Source organism: Condylura cristata, unplaced genomic scaffold, assembly GCF_000260355.1.
Source record: "Condylura cristata isolate star-nosed mole 26May11 unplaced genomic scaffold, ConCri1.0 scaffold00012, whole genome shotgun sequence".
Lineage (NCBI taxonomy): Eukaryota > Metazoa > Chordata > Mammalia > Eulipotyphla > Talpidae > Condylura > Condylura cristata.
The window spans coordinates 10,280,384-10,291,339 of NW_004567113.1; positions in this window are offsets into that span (position 1 = coordinate 10,280,384).

Sequence of the window (10,956 nt, forward strand, 5' to 3'; positions counted from 1 at the left end):
ACTTCGAGTTGATTTTTGTGACTGGAGTGAGGCAGTGATCTAGTTTCAGTTTTTTGCATGTAACTTCCCAGTTTTCCTAGCACCACTTGCTGAACAAATTTTCTTTGTTCCATTGTATCTTCTTTGCTCCTTTGTCAAAAATTAGGTGTCCATAAGCTCGTAGCTTTTTAGTGCTGTGCTTTAACCCGCTATGCCACCAGAGAGGGCCCACCAGTAGTTTTAAGTTGCTCCAGAACTGAAATCACTAACCCAAAGAGTGAAACTGTAATTTTAATTAGGCTTCACATTGTTATAGGATTAGGAAAAAATTTTTAAAGAGCCAAGCCTACCCAGAACATGTTTTTACATTTTTGCATATAATACAGCTATATATGAAGTTTTTCTGAACTCTTTTCTTGTTTATAATGAGCAGGTTGTGATCTAGTAGACCTATAAAAACACAAGGATCAAAAGTTAAGCAATGACAGCATCTAATCAACGACAGCTCATAAGATAGAGGATAACTGGTCTTCTGACTTTAATAATTAAACTCTCTCAAGCTATCTTTTTTTTTTTTTAAAGATTTATTTATTTATTCATACAGAACTGGGGTACAGGCCAGAGATGCGGAAGGTGAGAGGATTCACCAGAGAGAGAGCGGGGAGCAGAACAGGCAGATGAACAAAGTACACTGCTGAGGGGAGCAGCCGGTGGGTCAGGAGAGGTCTGCCACGCCATGTGGATCTCCTCCGGGGCAGGCGGGGATCGAACTCATGCGGAAGTGGCTTTAGCTTCTTAGTGCAGTGCTTTAACCCGCTGCGCCACTAGGGAGGGCCCTCAAGCTATCTTTTTAAAAGATTTATTTATTTATGCATGCAGAACTGGAGTACAAGCTAGAGGTGCAGGGGCACTGAGAGGCTTCACCAGAGACAGAGTGGGGAGCAGAACAGGCCGACTGACCAAGTACACTGCTGAGGGGAGTAGCAGACAGGTCAGGAGAGGTCTGCTATGCCATGTGGATCACCCCCTGGTTGGGGGATGAAGCTCACACTGAAGCAGCTGCGGCTAGCTTGCAGTGCTGCATCTTAACCTGTTGTATCACCAGGTTGGGCCCCCATCTCTCTGAATCTTTTATAGAGAAAATATACATTTTGGGTGTTCCACCCAAATTCATTACTAAACTCACCTAAATTTGATCTTAATTGTAGAGTAGGGTCAGTTACTAGGATGTGTGACCTTTATGGTCACCCAAGACTGCCTGCTGTAATCTCCTTGAAATTTTTAGTAAGTTTTTAACAAGGAACCCTGCATTTTCATTTTGCACTAGATCTTACAAATTATGTGACAAATTCTTTTGCAGTGATTTGATTTTACTTTTTAAAAATAATATAATAGTTTATTTTTACATCACTTTGTGCATTTTTCCATCTCAGTTGTAATCCCCTGGGCTTCCCATCACCAAGTGACATGTGTGCCATCACCATAGTCCAGTGTATTTCCCTCTCCCCACTGTTTGATTTTACTTTTAATGGAAGGATATATAGATACTCTATAAATTTTTTTTTTAAGATTTAGTTATTTGTACATACAGAACTGGGGTACAGGCCAGAGGCTCAGGGGTGGTGACAGGCCTCACCAGAGATAGTGGGGAGCAGAACAGGCAGATCGACGAAGTACACTGCTGAGGGGAGCAGTGGGAATCGAACTCATGCGGAAGTGGCTTTAGCTTCTCAGTGCTGTGCTTTAACTCGCTGCACCACCAGGGAGGGCCAATACTCTATAAATTTTAAAATGTGAAATTTGTGCCTTTTCCATTTGGTTGTACTTAATCACCAGTACAAAATTGCCCTGGTCAGAGTTGAAGCTAAACAAATGTTTAAAGTGTTAAATTAATTCCTTCTTCACATTAACAACTCTCTTCTCCTTTCTGTCCATTAAGGCCTTTATATGCCTTCCTGGACTTCCCTCAAGCCTTGTCACTGATATCCCTACACTTTCTCATATAGAAAATGCAACAAGCACACTTACTTTTCATATAGAGACATTTCTATTAAGACAAATTTGCTTTTTCTTCTTTTCCCATAGAGACCTACACTGTCCCATTAGAAAACAACCTGAGAAGACACTTTAGTCATCCTTGTGAGCTATTTTCTTCAGAACCTTCACAGCTATGGAAAAGGTGTCTTGGAGAATTGTTCAGGGGAGTCAAAATTTCCTCAGGACATCTTGATCACCCCTGAAGTGGCCCTCTTTCTTCTGTTTTTCCAAAGGTCTCCTCCACAACAAAGACATGGGAAAAGAAAAAGTATCCTCTTTCTTCACCCACTCATTTCCAAGATTCAACCTTTTAACCTGATACTTCTGTTTTACTTCTTAAAATATTTCAGGTTAACAAATCCCTGCCCTTATTTCAAAGCCCTGTTTTGTTGATCATGTGGAGCTTGCCCTGAATTCCAAGTCTTATGATTATACCTACATGAGCCCTGTCACATTTTTTGGACTTTTTGTTATCCAAGGTCTTATTATTACAGAGGGGGTAAATCCAATGGCTAGGCCATTGTTTTCTTGCTTACTTCCTTTTTTGTCTTCCTTCTTTTCTTCCTTTTTAAACTCTACCTTGGGAAGCATGTCTAAAGATTTTGTTTACTCCTGAAATAGTGAAACTGAAGGAAAAAAAAAAAAAAACCTCAACAACTTTCAATTTTGAAAAACAAAACTTGTGGGCTTGTCTCTGTAACCATGAAGTTGCTAGGTCAGCAAAAGCTCTTTGTTCACCACAGGAAGCAATCCCGACATAACAACTTCCTTTTTAGCAGTTCAATAGAACTATTGTTTCTGAAGCTTATCAGATAGACCCACTACCAGAGATTTCTACTGGCAACAAAATAGAAAAAGATCTTTTTTTTATAATCGTTGAAGAGAGTGTTGTATTTTTAGTAAAAATAGTTGGTAGGTAGTTAACTGTAAGACTGTCTGCAATGTCAACCTCTCCTGCAGTCAGCAGTTTTACTAAAAAAAAAAAAAAAAATTAAAGCCACAAACCATTTTTAAATGCCTTTTAAACTTTAGAGAGATCTTTATCCTTTCAGTGTTACCTCTTGTTCCCCTACTTCATATTGGAAAATTATTTTCTGCTTAGGGATTATATTCATAAATACCAGAAACGAAATGTATGACCTCTTGGGTTATTTAAGAATAATGACTTAATCTCTTATGGAAAAAACCCTTCTCAGGCATTCTTTGGGGGAGATAACCTTATTGGAATTCCTCAGTCCCTCCCACATTCTCCTGTCTCTTCCCTCTGCATTAGCAACACTGACTTTGCCAGGACAGGTCACCATTTCTCCCTCTTCATTTTCTTCAGACTTGTTTGAAAAGGACATTTCTACGTTTTTAACTTCCTTGTTGCTGGTGAAGGGGTTTCTTTCCTGGAATGATTCTTCTGGTGTTTTCTGTTTTCCTTTCTCTTCTTCACTTAGTGACTCACTCCATCTCGTTAGATCCCATCTTGAAACATTCCCGGGCCTGTTTTCCTTGGACTGAGTCTGACTCCCACGCAGCCTAATTCCCTTAACACTCCCTTAATGTACTTGCCAAGGTTGCAAAGCATGCTTAATTGTATCTTTTCTGTATTCAAATTTTAGGACTTCTCCCTTTAATGTTTTAAAATTTCAAGTTTTTCTTGGAAAAGATAATCCAGTATACTTCCTTTCTATTTTCTTCTTTTAGGTTAGAAATTAAGATAAACAGGATTTTCACTGCACGGAACTAAAGGGTTTAGAGTTTACATTTTCTTTAGAACCCTGGGAATTAGCCATCTCCTGAGACATGGTGGAGCCTCAGATCACGTATCTCTGTGGTGCCTAGGGAGTTTATTCCCAGCAAGTAAAGAGGACTTTTACATACTATGTATAGGAAAAGGAAGAAATTCCCAGGGGAAGCTGCAAGCTGTAAAACTGGAAGAATAAAATAGCTGAGAAATTATTTTGATGATGTCATGGTTACTTTAGAGCAGATGTAATAGTTGCTGGTTTAGTTGTCGTTATCTCTGCTTTACCCTTCCATGCACACCGACTCCTCCACTACATCTATGTCCCCTGCTTGATCCTCATTTATTTAAGGTTTGGTGTGAAAATTGGCAACATATCCCTTCGGGATTCCTAAGATTTGTAATTCCCAAGACTGAGCAGCCGCACTAAATCTGCCTTTTCTAGATCCTTACTGGAGTCCTTTCCTGCCAGGTCAGCTCTGACAACCAACTCTCTGGTGAGGCAGTCTGCTAAGGGCAGAGGAAACACGGTGGCCTTCAAAGAAATACGGTGGCCTTCAGCATGATGGTATTTGTGTTCTTAGGCTGATCTGAGACTGATGTTAAGGCCAAATTAGCTGAGCTCTCATTCTGGGGATAGGCAAAGCTGAGATGGAAATTGTCCCTTCTGCCAGAGAAAGCAAGATGGAAACAAGATGGAAAGCATCAAATGAAAACAAGATGGAAAGCATCAAACTAATATTGTTATGATTCAATCTCAGAAGCAAAACAAACAGAATCTGTCAAATTTCCTTGGAAGTATTCTGAAAATTAAGATGCTGACTGACACAGGGGGATATTTTGTCCTTTCACACAAATATCTGAGAAATGGGAATTGGAAGCTGAATTAAGATTAACAGGTCTGTGACTTTGTGATATTATAAGGAATTTAACCCTTCACTTCTATAGTGGGTAATAAAAAAATTAGAAACAGGGATAAGGAAAGAACTACTTGTGTGTGTGTGTGTTACCTAGAGGGATCACTGTTGACATTTTGGTTGTTTCGTTCTAATCTTGTCCACATGTAGGATGTGAGTGTACATGTGTGCATATGTGTGAATGTTTGTATGAGTAAGCTTCAGTGAATTTACAAAATTAGGATCATATATTCTGTTTTACTTGGGGTTTTTTAGTTGCAAATAATAGGAACTAACCCAGTTTCAAATTTAAGAAGGGAAAGATATTTCTTGGTATGCTATCAAGTCAAAGAAACACCAAGTCCTAGAAAAATAGGACCTAGGAACTCAGCTGCTTTTATCAGAAGAGAAAATACTGGCTAGACCAAACCTATATAGATGTCCTAATTTTGAAATTTACAGTCATATCTAGACTAAGTTTTAAAAAAATTTCTTTGCAATTGAAGTCAGTTTGTTGCTAGATCAGGGTAACTCTCTCTTCTAAGTTATTATTACATTCAGAATTTAGATTACATCCAGGGTTTCTTTTTTCCACCCAACCTTTCTCCCACCCTGAGATGGCCTTTGAGAAAAGAGGAAGCCCATGCTACCATCCTGCCAGCAGAGTTGGGTATCTGGTCCCTGTAACCCTTCAGTTCTTTCTGGTTGTGAAGTTGTATATTTTTTTCATTTGAAAAATACTATTAAGTATAAATAAATATCTTATATAATAAATGCCAAGAAATACTCATTATCAATTATAAATCAGGTTATAATCCTGAGGGAACCAGGGAGACAAAATATCCACTCATGATAGTGTAGTGATAATTCCATTCCAACCCAGCAATGATTTACTCATAAGACACACTAATGCCTAAGCCACAACTAAACCCAACATAAAGGGCCATCACTTGAACCAACCAATATTATCAAAACAGAAAAACAGTTTTGAATCATAATATGATGTCATCTTTGTTTTACCAATTAGAGATTGTGGAGTTATACTGTTGCTGAATTCCAAAATTCTTTTTTCCTTGGTTTCATTTCAAATTATTTTTAACAAATGAAAATTAGTAATACATAAACACTGATACTTTATATTTAATAATATAATAGTTTATTTGTACATCATTTTGTGCATTTTTCCATCTCCGTTGTAACCCCATTGGGATTCCTGTCACCAAATCACCCATGTGCCATCACCATAGCCCAGTGCATTTCCGTCACCCCACTGTTTTTGCCTCCATTCCCCACTCCACCCCCATAAAATGTCTCTGGTATATGGCTGTTCATTATTATTATTATTATTTTCTCGCCTAGTCCATTATATCCCTGCTATGAGAAAAACCATCCGGTATTTTTCCTTTTCCTTCTGACTTATTTCACTAAGCATGATCTTTTCCATCCATGTTGCTGCAAAAGGTACCTTAAACACTGATACTTTTAAGTATATCAGTCTTTCATAAAAGGACAGGAATAAAAATTTAGTCTGAAGAAATATCCCCTTAGAGATGAGTCACTTCATGTGGTGGGGGGGGAGGGGAAAGAGCTATGTAATAAATTTTTTCTTCAAACAAAAGAAGATAATCTAAACCTGCTGTGTTAAATTTGGGAAGATAAGCATTTCCTACTCCCGGAATATGTGTTTATTTTATAGGATGCACTTGAATCATCCAAGTCTATGAAGCAGAAATCTGTGGCAATCCAAATTCATCCACCAGAACTCCATCCTTTTTCTTTCAGTTAAAAGGAACAGCTTCTGGAATCAGGTGCAGATGCTGCTACATACAAGTAAGAACTGTCTTTATCAATCAGGAGTTCATCACCCACTTCATTCATCTGCATCTAATTCTGTATTGCCATCACTGTGACTTCTTGGATTTCATTAGCATCTTCTGTCATAACCTCTAGTTGATCTTGTAAATCTTCGGTTTAGTCAATTTTCCCTTGCTAGTATGCTTTCTTCATTTCCTTTGCTCCTATCTTCACAGCATCAACTGTGGTCTTGATGTCCTTCAGTGACTGGATGTTGTAATTGACCAGTTCCAGGTTAAATAACTGTGGGCGAAGTTGTCCAACTATGAATCATATTTCTGCTTTTGCTATGAAATCTGCAAAACTGTGCTCTTTCCGGTGTCACAAAGGGCTGTATGTATCCCAGTTCTGTATGCATAGATAAATAAATCATCTTAAAAAATAAAAATAAAAACCCAGCAAAACTTTCTGTTAGACCATATTCTTTGGAGGAACTTCTCTCCTCTTCTCCATCTGATTCTTGCATTTCATGAGCTCAGAATCCAGTCAAGAAATCTAGTCAGTGGATACAGTCCTGCGTCTTCCATGCAGACAGGCTGGGTGGTAAACCTTAGGTTTTGCTTTAACGAGGAATCTGTTCATTTTGGGGAGCAGTGAAGAAGACCCAATCATTGAAGCAAACAGAAATAAAAGCATCGTCATCTCTTCTGATTTACTTGCAGGCCCTGGTTGTGAAGTCCTGCTATACATGGACCTTACTTTTGGGGCCTCGGCCTGATCTGCCACTAATATGACACATCCTTTATGTTCTTGGCATGGCAGAGTGGTACTGTGATTGCTTCTGTGAGTTTTGTCATCTTCCTCTGCTACTGTGGAAAGTCGGCTGCCCCTGGCTTAGTAGTGGCCTCTAATTCTCTGTGGTCATCCCCACCCTGCTCACTAGCAAGCAGGCTGTCTCTTTGTGCCTGGCCCCCTTCTGTTTATTTCCTCAGGAATCATGGGGATTGTGAGGGCGGGCAGCTCTCTCAGGTCCCCTCTGCCTCCAGCCCTGACCTGCTGACATCCATTCCTTTCTGCAGCCACTCATGTCCTCATGGGCTTTCTGAAAGTGACTTTTTGCTGATTTCATTGAAGAAGTGGAACAAAGTACTGTCTTTTCTCATATCCTGAAACTTATTTGGAACACAAATATCCATCTTGAATTACAACTCAGAAAGGGGGACAGTCCCCTCAGGGACTCTGCCTATATTAAATTTTCTTCTCTTCCGGTCCTCTTTCTCTAGTCCTTTCTGTATCCCCGGAAGGGATTTTTCTTCTTCACATCAGGAAACAAACTGTTCTTGTGCTAAATGCTTCAATATTTTAATTCTTTTAACTTTTTCAAAATTTTGTATTTAGTGATTAACTTTTATTATCTCTGTGCCTTAGTTTCTAGATTCTGTCTCAATATTTCAATCATGTTCTTTTTATTCTCAAAAAATATTCTCTTTTTTTTTTTGGCCTGTTAGGTTACTGAAAGGTAATGAGCTAATTAAAGCCCCTGTGCTTCAGAATGGCAAGCCTAGTATCAGTTAAAAAAAAAAATGCATTCCAGCAAGCCAGTGGCTGCTCTCTTAATGCAATGTCTCAGTTCATCTAGTGGGTTGGAAGTCACAGGCAAAAGAAAAAAAAAAAACTCAGGCAAAAATTTCCAACTATACTTCTATCTTTCTACATTCAGTTTGATACCCCACCAGGGTATCTCCCCATTAGCTAGTGATCTTCCCACTAGCAAGAAATTATTTTCTTTTTATAATATAATAGTTTATTTTTCCATCATTTTGTGCATTTTTCCATCTCAGTTGTAATCTCCATGGGCTTCCCATCACCAAATCACCCATGTGCCATCAACATAGTCCAGTGCATTTCCCTCCCCTGTTTTTGATCCCATTTCCCCACTCCACCCCCATAAATGTCTCTAGTAGATAGCTGTTCATCATTATCATTATTTTCTCAGCTGGTCTGTTATATTCCTGCTATGAGAGAAACCAACTAAGATTTTTCTTTTTCTTTCTGGTTTAGTTCACTAAGCATGATCCTTTCCAGCTCCATCCATGTTGCTACAAAAGACATGTGTTTCTCTTTTTTGGTTGCTGAGTAATATTCCACTGTGTATATTCACCACATCTTTTGGGCATTTGAGCTGTTTCCATGTCTTTCCAATTGTAAATAAAGCAGCAATAAACATGGGGATAGCAAGAAAAAATTTAAAACTGTGTATAAGGCTAAATAGTAGTGAATCACCTATCTACTGTTTAGGTATCCTATAACTCATTTAACTTTTTCTATGATTGACTGTTTATATTGTTTTGAGATTTTATTATTATAACTAACACACATTTATGTCCTTGGACACACATTTACATATCTCTTTATTTTACTGAACACATATATTTTTTCTTTTTGTAAATTTATTTATGCATATAAGAACTAGGGTGAGGGACAGAGGTGAGGGGTGTGTGTGTGTGTGTGCGTGAGGATTCACCAAAGACAGAGTGGGGAGCAGAACAGGTGGATTGACTGAAATACACTGCTGAGGGGAGCAACAATTGAAACAAGAGCGATTTTCTGTGCCATGTGCCCTGGCTGGGAATCAAACTTAAACTCAGAATTCACACCGCAGTCGCTAGTGATAGCTTGATAGCATCAGGTAGGTCCCTGAGCTAATAGCTTTTTTGATGAAACAACTGAAATAAAAAAGAATCTTGATATATTTTGTAAAAAGTTTGTTTTTATTTCTACACCCACCAGCAGTATATGAAGCTGTGTGACTTGTTGCATATTTATGGAGATTGATTAATTATTTAACCTGAGCTTTTTCCAGCTTTACTAACATGTGGGAGTCCAAAAGGGACATTAAAAATTAATAATTTTAATATAGCTTTTTTGTTTAATTTGCTTTTTCTGGCTGGTCATCTATTATTTTGGGAAAATTTCCCTAAGTCTGATGATCATTTTTTTTTTAAAGATTTATTTATTTGTGCATATAGAACTGGGGTACAGGCCAGAGGCTCAGGGGCAGTGAGAGGCTTCACCAGAGACAGAGTGGGGAGCAGAACAGGCAGATGGACGAAGTACACTGCTGAGGGGAGCAGCGGGCAGGTCAGGAGAGGTCTGCCTCGCCATGTGGTCACCTCCGGGGCAGGCGGGAATCGAACTCATGTGGAAGTGGCTTTAGCTTCTCAGTGCTGTGTTTTAACCCACTGCGCCACCAGGGAGGGCCCTGATGATCAAATTTTTTAGAAGTACGAGGGCCTTTGTTCTTGTGCTCAAACACCTTGCTTTTTATTGGCTTTGCCTCAGCTTAACAACTGAGGTTTGGTGCATCAGAGGGATCTTACAAGGTCACTCTTCTACAAAGTGCAGAACTGCCCTCTCTTCCAGGGTGTCACTGTAATGGACCCTGAGCTCTGTTGGCAGATTCTATTGCTTCAAAAATGTTGTTGAAGTTGTTCTCTCCACTTTTTTTATTTTAAATATTTGTTTTTCTCTTTGTGCCTTCTCTTCCTTTCTCTGTAGGAGCTTGAGGGAATTTTGCTAGAAGACAAATCTGAGAGGTAGATCAGATTGTACCAGTAAGAACTGTTGTTGAACACGCCTCAACTCACTATTCCTGATTTCTTTGTTCCAATGTGTTCTTTCCCAGTCTGTATGCAGATAAGCTGTTTGCAAGCTCACCACCCACGACCTCAGCTCTGATGGTGGCTCATTTTTACTTAGGTTCAAACTATTGTGTCTATAATGCCATTTTTAAGAAAGGATTTTTAAAATCTGGTCAGTAAAAATTCTACCTCATGGTACTTATTTTTACATGCTTTGTATTATTAAAATAGTACTTATATTTTTCCAGATATTTTTGTAATTTGCATGTCTTATGAATTATTTCAACAAATTCTTCCTGTGGTGTTTAGTATGAGATTTTAAAATATTAGAGCTATAAGCATTTGAACTATCCTGTTTATTAGAGATAGTTTCCCCATTCTTTCAGTTTTTTCGTTATTATTAGTGCTAAGATTATTTGTAGTAATGCAAAAGCTTACATTTTTATGATGAACCATGTGTGTACATAGGAACAGTGAATATAGTAAAGACATCACTACTGCCAATTTGATTTATGGCTGCAATGCAATTCCAACCAAAGTCCAATCTTTTTGTTTATAAAATCTTAAGTTTATCTTAAAATTTATATGGGAGAGGAGAGGGCTAAAACTATCCCAAATATACATACAGTGAAAGACTGAACCAGGAATATTTATCTTACCAGATATTATGATTTATTATAAGTATAGTTTTTATAATTGGGGCTTGTTTTATGGATGTTGGGATTGAATATTCAGGTGGTAAAAAAAATGGTGATTATTCCTTAGAATAGTAAATGGGGCCCTCCCTGGTGGCGCAGCGGGTTAAAGCACGCACTGAGAATCTAAGGGCGCGTCTGCATGAGTTTGATTCCCGCGTGCCCCGGAGGTGACCACATGG